The 10725-nt window shown below is 31.9% G+C and overlaps 1 protein-coding gene and 1 pseudogene across 7 annotated transcripts in view; both read left to right on the forward strand.

Annotated features, from left to right (window-relative positions):
* PCDH11X (protocadherin 11 X-linked) overlaps nucleotides 1-10725 on the forward strand; it is a 741312-nt gene that overhangs the window by 418347 nt on the left and 312240 nt on the right. The gene's annotated exons all lie outside the window — the stretch shown is intronic.
* On the forward strand, nucleotides 9968-10086 carry LOC112470877 (annotated as a pseudogene).

The raw sequence follows: 10725 nt of genomic DNA on the forward strand, positions 1-10725 counted from the left end.
CTTTCACTTTAGAAACATTATTTAAGTTCCATAACAGTAAACAGGAATGATGGAGAATTTACAAATTGGAAATATCCTTAATAGATTTGCATGTTGCTAGAGCATTTTACCCGCTCACTGTCCTTTAAATGCTCTCACTCTCCTTTTATTTCTACTTATACGACCTTTTTTTGAAAGTCATTGCTATATACTACCTGCTAGGTCAGATTACCACTTGTTCTGTAGGAGACCTCTTAGAGTTTGGCATATAGAGGATGATAAACAAAAAAAAAATACATCTCTAGATAATCAAAAGAAACTGTAATTTACTAGAGCAACAACTTCCTGAAAAGGAAAACAAGAAAAGTCAAAAAGAAAATGTTCAAGGAAGATAGTGTCTTTCTACCTCTTGCAATGAAATCTTTGCTGTCGGTGCACTGCAGCACTGAACCACCTCCCTTAACACACACGTAAACATATACAGTCATTATTGAGAACGATATGCAAGGAAAAACTCACCTGATTATTTATTAGTATTCAAAGAACTAAAAAGTAGGGGAAAGATAACTGCAGTGAGAGTACAACATGAATTATTTAATTCCTTCAATTTGTTGAACTTCATGAGATACAAAGTGATTTGAATTAAGAGTAATTAACAAAAGAGAGCCTGCCTAATAAAACCAAGAATCATCTTTGTTTCAGGAATCAATAACAGCCAGTGACTGAAGATCATAATGGAACCATTCAGGAAAACAGAAAGTCTTTGCTATGGCAGTTGTTATGCTGTACATGTACATAGCTGAGCAGAGATTTTTAAATTTGTCCCTTGAAAGAAAGGAAACAGAAAAAGCTTGGCAAATGTTGAGGAATGTAATGCATTATTTGTTAAACTGTCCAATATTGATTACAACCAGTGCATTCCTCTGCTGTATCCTCAATAGCCATTACCAAACAATTTTAGAGAGCTAATCAAATTAAAATGTTCTTTTTCTTTAAGGATTTGTGAACTGTATGTTTTCTTGTATCATGGTTATCATATCTAATGGCTAAATATTCTCAAGAAGGAAAAACATTATATGTCCACTTGTCCAGGAGAAGTTTAGCTGACAGGAAAAAAAAATCTATATCTATATCTATATCTATATCTATATCTATCTATCTATACGTGTGTGTGTGTGTGTGTTATACATTACATTCTATGAATTTCTGAAAACATCTACTATTAGATTTCTCGATGTTCTTAAGTGGGCTAACAATAACCAAAGCTGTAATTGACTATGAGCTTGCATCAGCTCATATTTCATTGCATGAAAGATTCTTCTACAGAAAATAAAGTGCAGAGAAAAATGAAGTACCAGGCAGCTCTCAGTTGCACCAAAATGTCATTTTTGATGACAAGTTATAAAAAAATTGTGTGTGGTGAATGGCATACGACACAGTTTTTCATTTAAGTAAAATATTCCAAAGTGACTAAAAGTAAAACTTAATGAAACCTTGAATAATTTAATGAGTCACTTTGGAATTAGAATTAATACAATCACCTTTCTAAACTTAAGATTACATTTCTAGTCTAGTGATAATAAAATCTTAAATATTTTATTTTATTTTACGTGTGTAGGTATGTATTTTGTTCTAAGGATTTCAAAGCCCTCTAATCGGCCTGTTCCTGCTCTCCTCACTAGATGCACAAACAAGAATTAGAGGCTTATTTTGAAAATAAGGGAATCAAGATACAGTAGTTAACTCATTTTCCTTGATCTTTCTAATTCTATTTCATCAATTAGTTGATAAATCACCTGGTTACACTTGCCCTAAAATATGTATCTCGTAAATTAATTATTGAGTGAAAGGTAGTCAGGCAGGTACCTTTGAACTTTTAATATATTTTTTTACCCTGATGTCATTGCTACCACGTTTTATTGAAGATAACACTTTGTAACACTGAAAGCATTAAATTTAGTGACAACAGTTTTGCATAAAATAAATATGAACCACATACTACATTTGTTTCATTAGGATAGTCATTTACACATTAACGAAATAATCATTTTGACTATAAATATATTAAAACAGTATTAATATCAGATTTAATATGGGCAAACCAAACAGGGTGCATTGTGGTAAATTAAGTGTACAAAATATAAGATAATGAAATGAATCCCCTATGATTAAAAACATAACTTGAAAGTTATTTGAGGAATAAATTCCTGCTTTAAGTTTATTTTTATTGTGATTTATGTATTTCTCTTAAAATGTATAAAAACAAATTCTGAGAAGTTGGGAGTTTTGGTCAGCATTTTGCACTTTCTTATATAATTCTGATTATATTTCTAGCCATAAAATATTGTTATGCCAAGATAACAAATTTTCAATCATGTTGTAAAAAGGACAAATGAAAAGCAAATAAAGAGGAAATAAATGCAACCTTCTAATGAAAAAAAAAAAAAAACACTTGGTATGGTTGTCTAATAAAAAATCAAACACAAAGCATAAAAAGGCCCAGGTTTTTATTTGCTTTAGAAATGTAACTGATTAGAAGTGTCTAATCAGTTAATGTTGACATATCTAGGCCTAGAATTGAAAGTTGAAAATTTATATCATTATTTGGTCTCTTTTGAACTTAGAACTAAAGTTGTAAATACATTTTCAAAGGCTATGTTGGCACATGGAAACACATCTTTGTGTCTTCTGCTATGAAATCCAAATTAAAAAATGTTAGACTTTTCCCAAATAGAAGGACATTCTAAAACCTGCTTGACCAGTAATTCTCAAAATTATCACAAACAAGGAAAGTCTGACAAATTGTCACAGCCAAGAGGAGCCTAAATGATACACAATTACTAATTGTAATGTAGAATCCTAGATAAGATCCTGGAACAGAAAAAGGCATTATTATGTAAAAACTAAGAAAATTCCAATAAAGCATAAATTAGTTTATAATAGTGTATAATATATTGGTTCATTAGTTGTGGCAAATTGTATCATACTCATGTAAGAGGGAAAATGTGTTTGGAGTATAGGGGACCTATCTATACTAGCTTTGCAACTTCTCTGGAAATCTAAAACAATTTTAAATTAAAAGTTTATTAAAAAAATATTAGAGAGTTTTTCCCTGGTAGTAATTATAGCAGTATGACTGGCTTTTACTCTAGTCTGCCTTAATAACCCCTACCCTTTTTAGGGAATGTGCCCATTACTTAAGGACACAGCTACCCCATATGTTCCAACATTCTACAGTACTGGATGTTCCAATTTTCATACATTTTAGGAGCTGTGATCTTGGGCAAAAACAAGTGGACCTGCAGTGACTGCAAAGAGAAATTTTTATAAAGTATTATTTTGCAATTACTATATGCTAGTTCTTATCAAGAATACCTTAGTGTATCCTTTTATAAAACAAGGACATCCTCTCAGAGAACTACTGTTTGGAGATACATAAAAATAGACAGAATTATTAGATTCAAGGCCCTAGAGAAACATATGCCAGCCATCTTCAGCGAACACAATGCTATTATTATCTTGAGTTTTGTACAATGAAACATCTCATATTGTAAAAGCTAAGGGAACCACAGAAATTTTGAAGTTTCTATTTCTCATTCAGCTATTTTAAACTATTCTTTGGAAGCCAAAATAGTAACTACCTGAAAGGAAGTTAGCTATTGTGTTTGTTAATAAATTAGAATAAGTAGATGAATGCAGTTTCATGAATGATTTAGAAAAATTTTACTGAAACCAAGAATATAAAGAAAATAAACATGAATAGTAACTTAAATTTTGCAGAGGATAAATGCCAAAATATATGATTCATGAATAAAATGGTAAATTAAACACTGAACTGTAAGCATTCATAGACCTCAGAGAGCATTAAAAAATTATGATCAGTCCAAATGTTAAATATGTGATGTTATTTATATTTGTCATATCTAAAGCAAACAAAATAAATGAATTGATCAATACAACTGATTTTTATTTATTGATCTTGTATTCTGCAACCTTGCCGAGCTTTTTTATCAGTTCTAATTATTTTTAGTGCATTACTTAGAATTTCTGTATACAAGATCATGTCATCTGCAAATAGAGAAGGTTTTACTTCTTTCTTTTCAATCAGAATGTATTTTATTAATTTAATTTAATTTAGTCTTTTTTTTTCTTTTTTGTATAATTGTCCTAGCAAGAATCTCTAATAAAATGTTGAATAGAAATGGCAAGAATGGACATCATTGTTGTGTTCCTGGCTTTAGTGATAATGCATCCAATCTTTCACCATCAATTACAAAGTTAGCTGTGAGTTTTTCATAGATGCCCTTTATTAGATTGTTGAGTATTTTTGCCATGAAAGGGTGTTAGATTTAGTCAAAAAAACTTTTCTACTTCTATTAATGATAATGCAATTTTTTTTTCTTTTTTTGATGTGTTGCACAGTTGATTTTTGTATGTTAGACTACTCTTGCATTTCTGGGATGAATCCCACTTGGTCATGGTCTATAATTATTTCGATATGCTGCTGTATTGGTTTGCTAATTTTTTTTTTTCAGAATTTTTGTGCCCATAATATAAGAGATATTGGCTGTGTAGTTTTTTTTTGTGGTATTTTTGTCTTGTTTTGGTATCAGGTCAATGATGTCCTTATACAATGAGTTAGGGAGTATTTCCTGGCTCTTCTAATTTTTTGGAAGTGTTTATGAAGAATTAGTGTTAATTCTCCTTTAAATGTTTGGTAGAATTCAACAATGAAACCATCTGGCCCTGGATTGGTGCAGTCCTCTCTGAGTGATACACTTGCTTAGGAGCTGAAGTCTTGGTAAAGAAGGTAGGCGGTCACAGTAACTTCAAATCTCAGCCTTCCTTTCTGGGCATGGAACCATTGATTTACAAACTAGGGCAGAACCATTTGGTACCTTAATACTCTCAGAGGTGTCCAGTCCCACGTAGAACCTCCATCACTTGAATGAGTGCTAGATGGAAGAAGGAAGGCCCTACCTCTCAGCTGTATTCATCTGGAGCTTAGCCTCAGCAACAGGCAGGTACCTGAGGGCTGGATTGAAATGCTGACCTTTTAACTCTCACAAAAGGAGTGCTACAATTGGAAGCTGGAAAAAAGGAGCCTTGTGACTTTGGCTGCTCCAGTATGAAATGAAATTGTAGTCTTGCTGATATGGGAAGGAAAGGAAAGACAAGCATCTTGATTCAAATACGGCAGACTCTTGTTATTTTTATCAAATTTTAGATTTTCTCGAATACATATTCCTTCATCTGTTGGATGCCCTTAAATCTTTTCCAGAGACTTTAAATACTGTTCTTTATCATCTTTATCAGTTTTGCTTGGGAGCGAATCTGTAATATTATGCTCCTTCGGTGTCATGTTGGAAGTCAATTTTTACTCCATGATTTTCAGATAAAGGAATATAAAATCAGAGTTTATTAGATAGAGCAGTTTTTGTTTTTTTGTTTTAAATAGGTTAGAGCTTAAGGCATGAGGCTACTATAAATTCTGAAGGGCTTTGTATGTCATACTAAGAAAACTGAAAATTATCCTTTAGACAATGTCGGACCCTGTACCCTCTAAGATCCTAAGTGATGTGACCAGATTTGAGTTTAAAAATAATTCTAGCAGTTGTAAGGAACAAATTTTGGAACAAGCTAAGAACAGATTTATGTATTAAATTTTTTAAGAGCCTAGACCATGATTCCAAGAGTAACAGATAGATAATATACTCAAGAAAAATGTGATATAGAAAGTTGAGGAAATTATTGATTGAATATGGAGATTGAATATGGGACAAGTAAAATTTTGATAATGGAACAATAATTTCTAGCTAAATTCTAAGTTCAACACAAGTAGGATAGAGGGAGTAACAAGCTTGAAGTGGAAGGTAATGGGTATGGTTTTGGAGACATTGTTTTGATATAACTGTAGGACATTATGATGAAGATGTTCAGGAGGCAGCTAGAAATGTTGGTCTTGAGTTCTGAAAGAATTTTTACTTGGAGATACAAATGTGGGAGTTCTGACAGGATATACAGTATTTGAATTCATTAGAACAGATGGCATTACCCAAGAAGAACACATAGAAGAAGATAACAGTTATGAAGGTGAAACTCTAGCACAGTACACTTTTAATGATATGTTTGGAAGAAGAGGAACCAAAAAATTCCCCTCTTAGAGAGGAAGGTAATAGGATAGAACAGAGAAAGATAATAGTGTTGCAAAGCAAATGATTAAGTTTCATGAAGGGAAATGTGGTCAGTATTTCTATATAGACTTTTAAAATTCATTGGATTTTTGTATCTCCTCCTCTATAATGATCATTTATGTAGTGTTCTCTAGGACTCCCAAGTGAGATAAATCAGAACAAAAGGAACAATCTTTATAGCATTTATGTTTATTTCATTTAAAGAAACACTACCTTATAAAGTCTGTGGTTAGTGACTGTATGTCTTGTGTATAAGTCCCACTTTATGTCTCAAACTATGAATATATTTGCATTTATTTAGCACCTGTAAACATATGTTTAAACGTTTCTCAAGCTCCCAGGATTTTAAAAAGTATTATCTGTCAAACCTTTGAAAAAGCACAATTCCATTCTCATTTTTAAAGATCATTTTTACATGGTAATTTCCATACTGAGAAGCTGCTTTTCCCTTGTAATGCCATTGATATTGGTTTTTTAGAATCATGCTTTACAAGATAAATAGTGCTTAAATGAGTTCAGATATTTATTATAATGCAACATGAATTTTAAATGATGAAAATGAGATATTTTATGTAAGGAGCATGAGAAATCTTAATTCTCAGTAGAATGAAAAATTCTGTCAACAATGATGTTTAGGGAAAAAAAAAACAGGTAGAATATATAAAGGTAGATCATAAAAACAAAAACAAAAACAAAAACACTTTTATTCCTGAGTTATACTTAGGTTATATCTACCCAGGGTCATCCTGATTGATTAGTTAAATTGATATTAATTGGATACCTGCAAAATTGTTCCTATATTTCACAATTTAGCTTTACACTTAATGTTGACTAAAATAATTGAAGAAAACTTGTTTTTTACTGAAGGCTTTTACTGTATTTATTTAGAGAATACGAATATATAGCTTTAAAATGATACATAAACGTAGTGATCTTTCTATCATCGAGTGCCTTTAAATCTCAATATTAAGCAGAAACAGAAACTGATTCAAATTCACCAGAATTAAGTTGACAAAATGCTGAATAGATATTAGTTTTATTTTTAGTTAATATGTATTTATGATATTGAAAAAAAAATCTAATGATAGAACTATGTTACTTCTGATGTCCAAATACATATGTTAAATATGTGACAGGCATAATTCATTTCAAGTGAAATAAAGAGAATACATTATATAAGAAGAATGTTAATATTAGGATAATATATTATCCAAGCTAGGGAAATTCTTAAAAGTTATCTAGTTTCTCACCAAATCTCATTTTTCAGATGATGAAAATAAGGTTCAGAAACATTACGTGATATTCCCTGGTTCATCAAAGGTCCCACTGTCAGGAACAAGACGACTATACTTATGTTGTGACTTCCCTCTGCCTTATCTTTTTCTACCTTACCAGACTACCACTTATGTTAAAAATCATAATAATCATTGATTAAAGTGCAATAAAATGAAATTGCTAATCTGAGAATTCTAGTAAATTTGAGATGAAAATAAGGCGATGACGAATTGAGATAAATTTAGAAAAATGGCAGTTTCTCAGTCTTCTTAAGTTAGCCACGATCGCAATGAATATAATTGTGCAGCATTTTTTGTTGTTGTTTCCCAAGCTAAGATACAGAAAACAATCTGTTACATTCACATCTACCTACCTTCAGTCAATTGAATTAAATTTTTTCTTGTTGATTTGGTATATTTTAATAAGGCTACACTTAGCAACAGACTACATCAGATATTCAGTAAAAAATTCTCAATAAATTCCAAAATTATTGATAATGGTGCCATGTATGGACATAACTGAAAGCCTGCTGCTAGGGATGCTATAAGAAAAATACCATGGATTAGGTGACTTAAACATTAGGAATTTATTTTCTCAAAGTTCTGGAGGCTAGAAGTCCAAGATCAAGGTGGTGTCAGGATTTGTTTCTGGTGAGAACTCTTATTGGCTTATAAACAGCAGCCTTCTTGTTGTGCCCTCACATGACCTCTTTTTTGTACAGATGTGGAAAGGGAGAGAGAGAGGGAGAGAGAGAGAGAGAGAATGGAAGATAAAATCTTTTTAAAACCTAACATCAGAAGTGACATCTCATCATTTTTGCCATAGTGTGTAGGGAGAGGGAGAGGGAGAGGGAGAGGGAGAGAGAGAGAGAGAATGAGATTGAGAAGAGTGCTCTGGTATCTCTTCCTCTTCTTATAAGGACACAAATCCCTATAATTATGACTTCATTTAACCTTAACTACCTCCCTACAAGCCCTGTCTCCAAATACAGTCATATTTTAGGGGTTACAGTTTCAACATATGAACTTTGAGGGGGATACAATCTTATCTATAACATAGTGATCTGCTGTTACTTTATCACCAACCCTTTGCCACACCTTCAAAGTGGAATCTACCTAGAGAAAGAGGTAGATTGGCACATTTCTCTATGTTACTAACACAGTGAAATGTGATTGAGTGTCACCATATATTTAAACAGTCACCACACTTACATTTCTTGCTTTGAGAGTATACTTATCCAGAGCAACATTTAACCAACATAAAAGAGTGAAAAAAAAATATTTCTGAAAACTTTTAAACCAAAATAAGTGATAATGGTAGTAATTTGTTTTTAAATTATTTGGAAAATGAGTTTTGCTTTATTGTCAATATTTCATAAGCTTTGTATCACATTTGGAACACAGTATAATAAAAGGTGTTCCCAGTTAGGTAGAGACATGATTTTATACCTTTATGACAAAACCCTCAGTAAAACGTTTTCTTTGCAGGCTAATTTTATTTAAATGTGAAGCAATAAGCACATTTATTATTCAGAATGTTTGCATTCCAGTTTCTAAGGAAGTAGGCATCGAATTTTTTTCAATGACACAGAAGTAAAGTTTTATGGCCATTTGGAAGGAAACTTTTTTGGAGGGGGAGTGACAGAGAGAGAGAAGAGAATATAAAAACCAAGTGTGGCATTATTTTAGTGTATACTAGTACTGGCTAGGCATTTCAGTGTTAATAAAGAGAAAACTCTGTATAAATAAATGTATTAAGCAAACAGTTGATAATTCAAATATGCATAAGTAAGAATGAAAATTTGATTATTTTCAATATGTGAATACATTTGCTAGTAATACTTTGTATTCCTAAGCTAAGATATGCACAATAGACCTTACCTAAATAGCCAGTAAGACCAAAAAATTTAAAAACTCAAACCTGGTATGAGTAGAGAATTTGAACAATATTATAAAAAAATTAGACCCAACAGACATGTATAGAACACTTTGCTCAACAATGGCAAAAGATATGTTTTTCTCAAGAACACATGGAATACTCTCCAGATAAAGTGATATGTTAGGCCACAAAACAGATTTTAATAAATTTTAAAAAATTGAAATTTTACAAAGTATCTTTTCTAACCACAATGGAATAAAACTAGAATCAACAGCAAAAGGAAATTCCACAATATATAGACACTTTTTTAAAATAACTATTTGGTCAAAGAAGAAATCACAGGGAGAAATTAGAATGTATCTTGAGATAAGTGAAAATTAAAACACGACGTACTAAAATTTATGGGATATAGTAAAACATTCTAAAAGTTATATTTATATCTGTAAATGCTTACATTAAAAAATAAAAGAATCTCAATATAATAACCTATCTTTACACATTCAGGAAGTAGAAAAAGAATAATAATTAAACCCATGGGAAACCAAAAATAAATATTACAGCAGAGATAAATAAAATAGAGAATAGAAAAACAATAGAGAATATCTGTGAAACCAAGAATTGGTTCTTCAAAGGCTTCAACAGTCTACGACCATGCCACCCTGAACGAGCCCGATCTCATCTGATTTCAAAAGCTAAGCAGGGTCAGGCCTGGTTAGTACTTGGATGAGAGACCACCTAGGAATACCAGGTAATGTAGGCATTAAAAAAAAAAAAAAAAGCTTCAACAAAATTGACAAGCCTTTGGCAAGATTAACAAAGAGAAAAAGAAAAACTCTAATAATTAAAATCCGAAGTGAAAGAAGGGACATTACTATTGATTTTAAAGAATCAAAAAGAATTATAACAGACTATCATGAATAATTATATACCAACATATTGGATAACCTAGAAAAAATGGAAAAATTTCTAGAAACACAGAGCTTCTCAAACTTAATCGTGAGGAAATAGAAAATCTTAATAGACTCCAGAGATTAAACGAGTAATCAAAACATCCTTACGGTGGTGGTCGGATCGGGGGGTGGGGGTGCCGTGCACTTGCTAGATAACACTGTCACTTGTGAGGTGGACTGTGCCCTTGCTGAATAACTGCTGCTCTGAGGATCTGTGCCTTTGCTGGAATAAAGAGCTATGTCCCAGTTGAAAAGCAAATAACTTTGGACTTAAAGAGGATTTTATGATTCTGACCTCAAAAGCAAGGAATGTAAAAGCTAAAATAAATGAATGGGACTACATCACACTAAAATGCTTCTGCTCAGCAAAAGAAATCATCAACAAGGTAAAGAGAGAACATTCGAATGGGAAAATATATTTACAAGCAACACCTCCGATGAGGACCTAA

The sequence above is a fragment of the Pteropus alecto genome, unplaced genomic scaffold, assembly GCF_000325575.1.
Source record: "Pteropus alecto unplaced genomic scaffold, ASM32557v1 scaffold119, whole genome shotgun sequence".
NCBI lineage: Eukaryota > Metazoa > Chordata > Mammalia > Chiroptera > Pteropodidae > Pteropus > Pteropus alecto.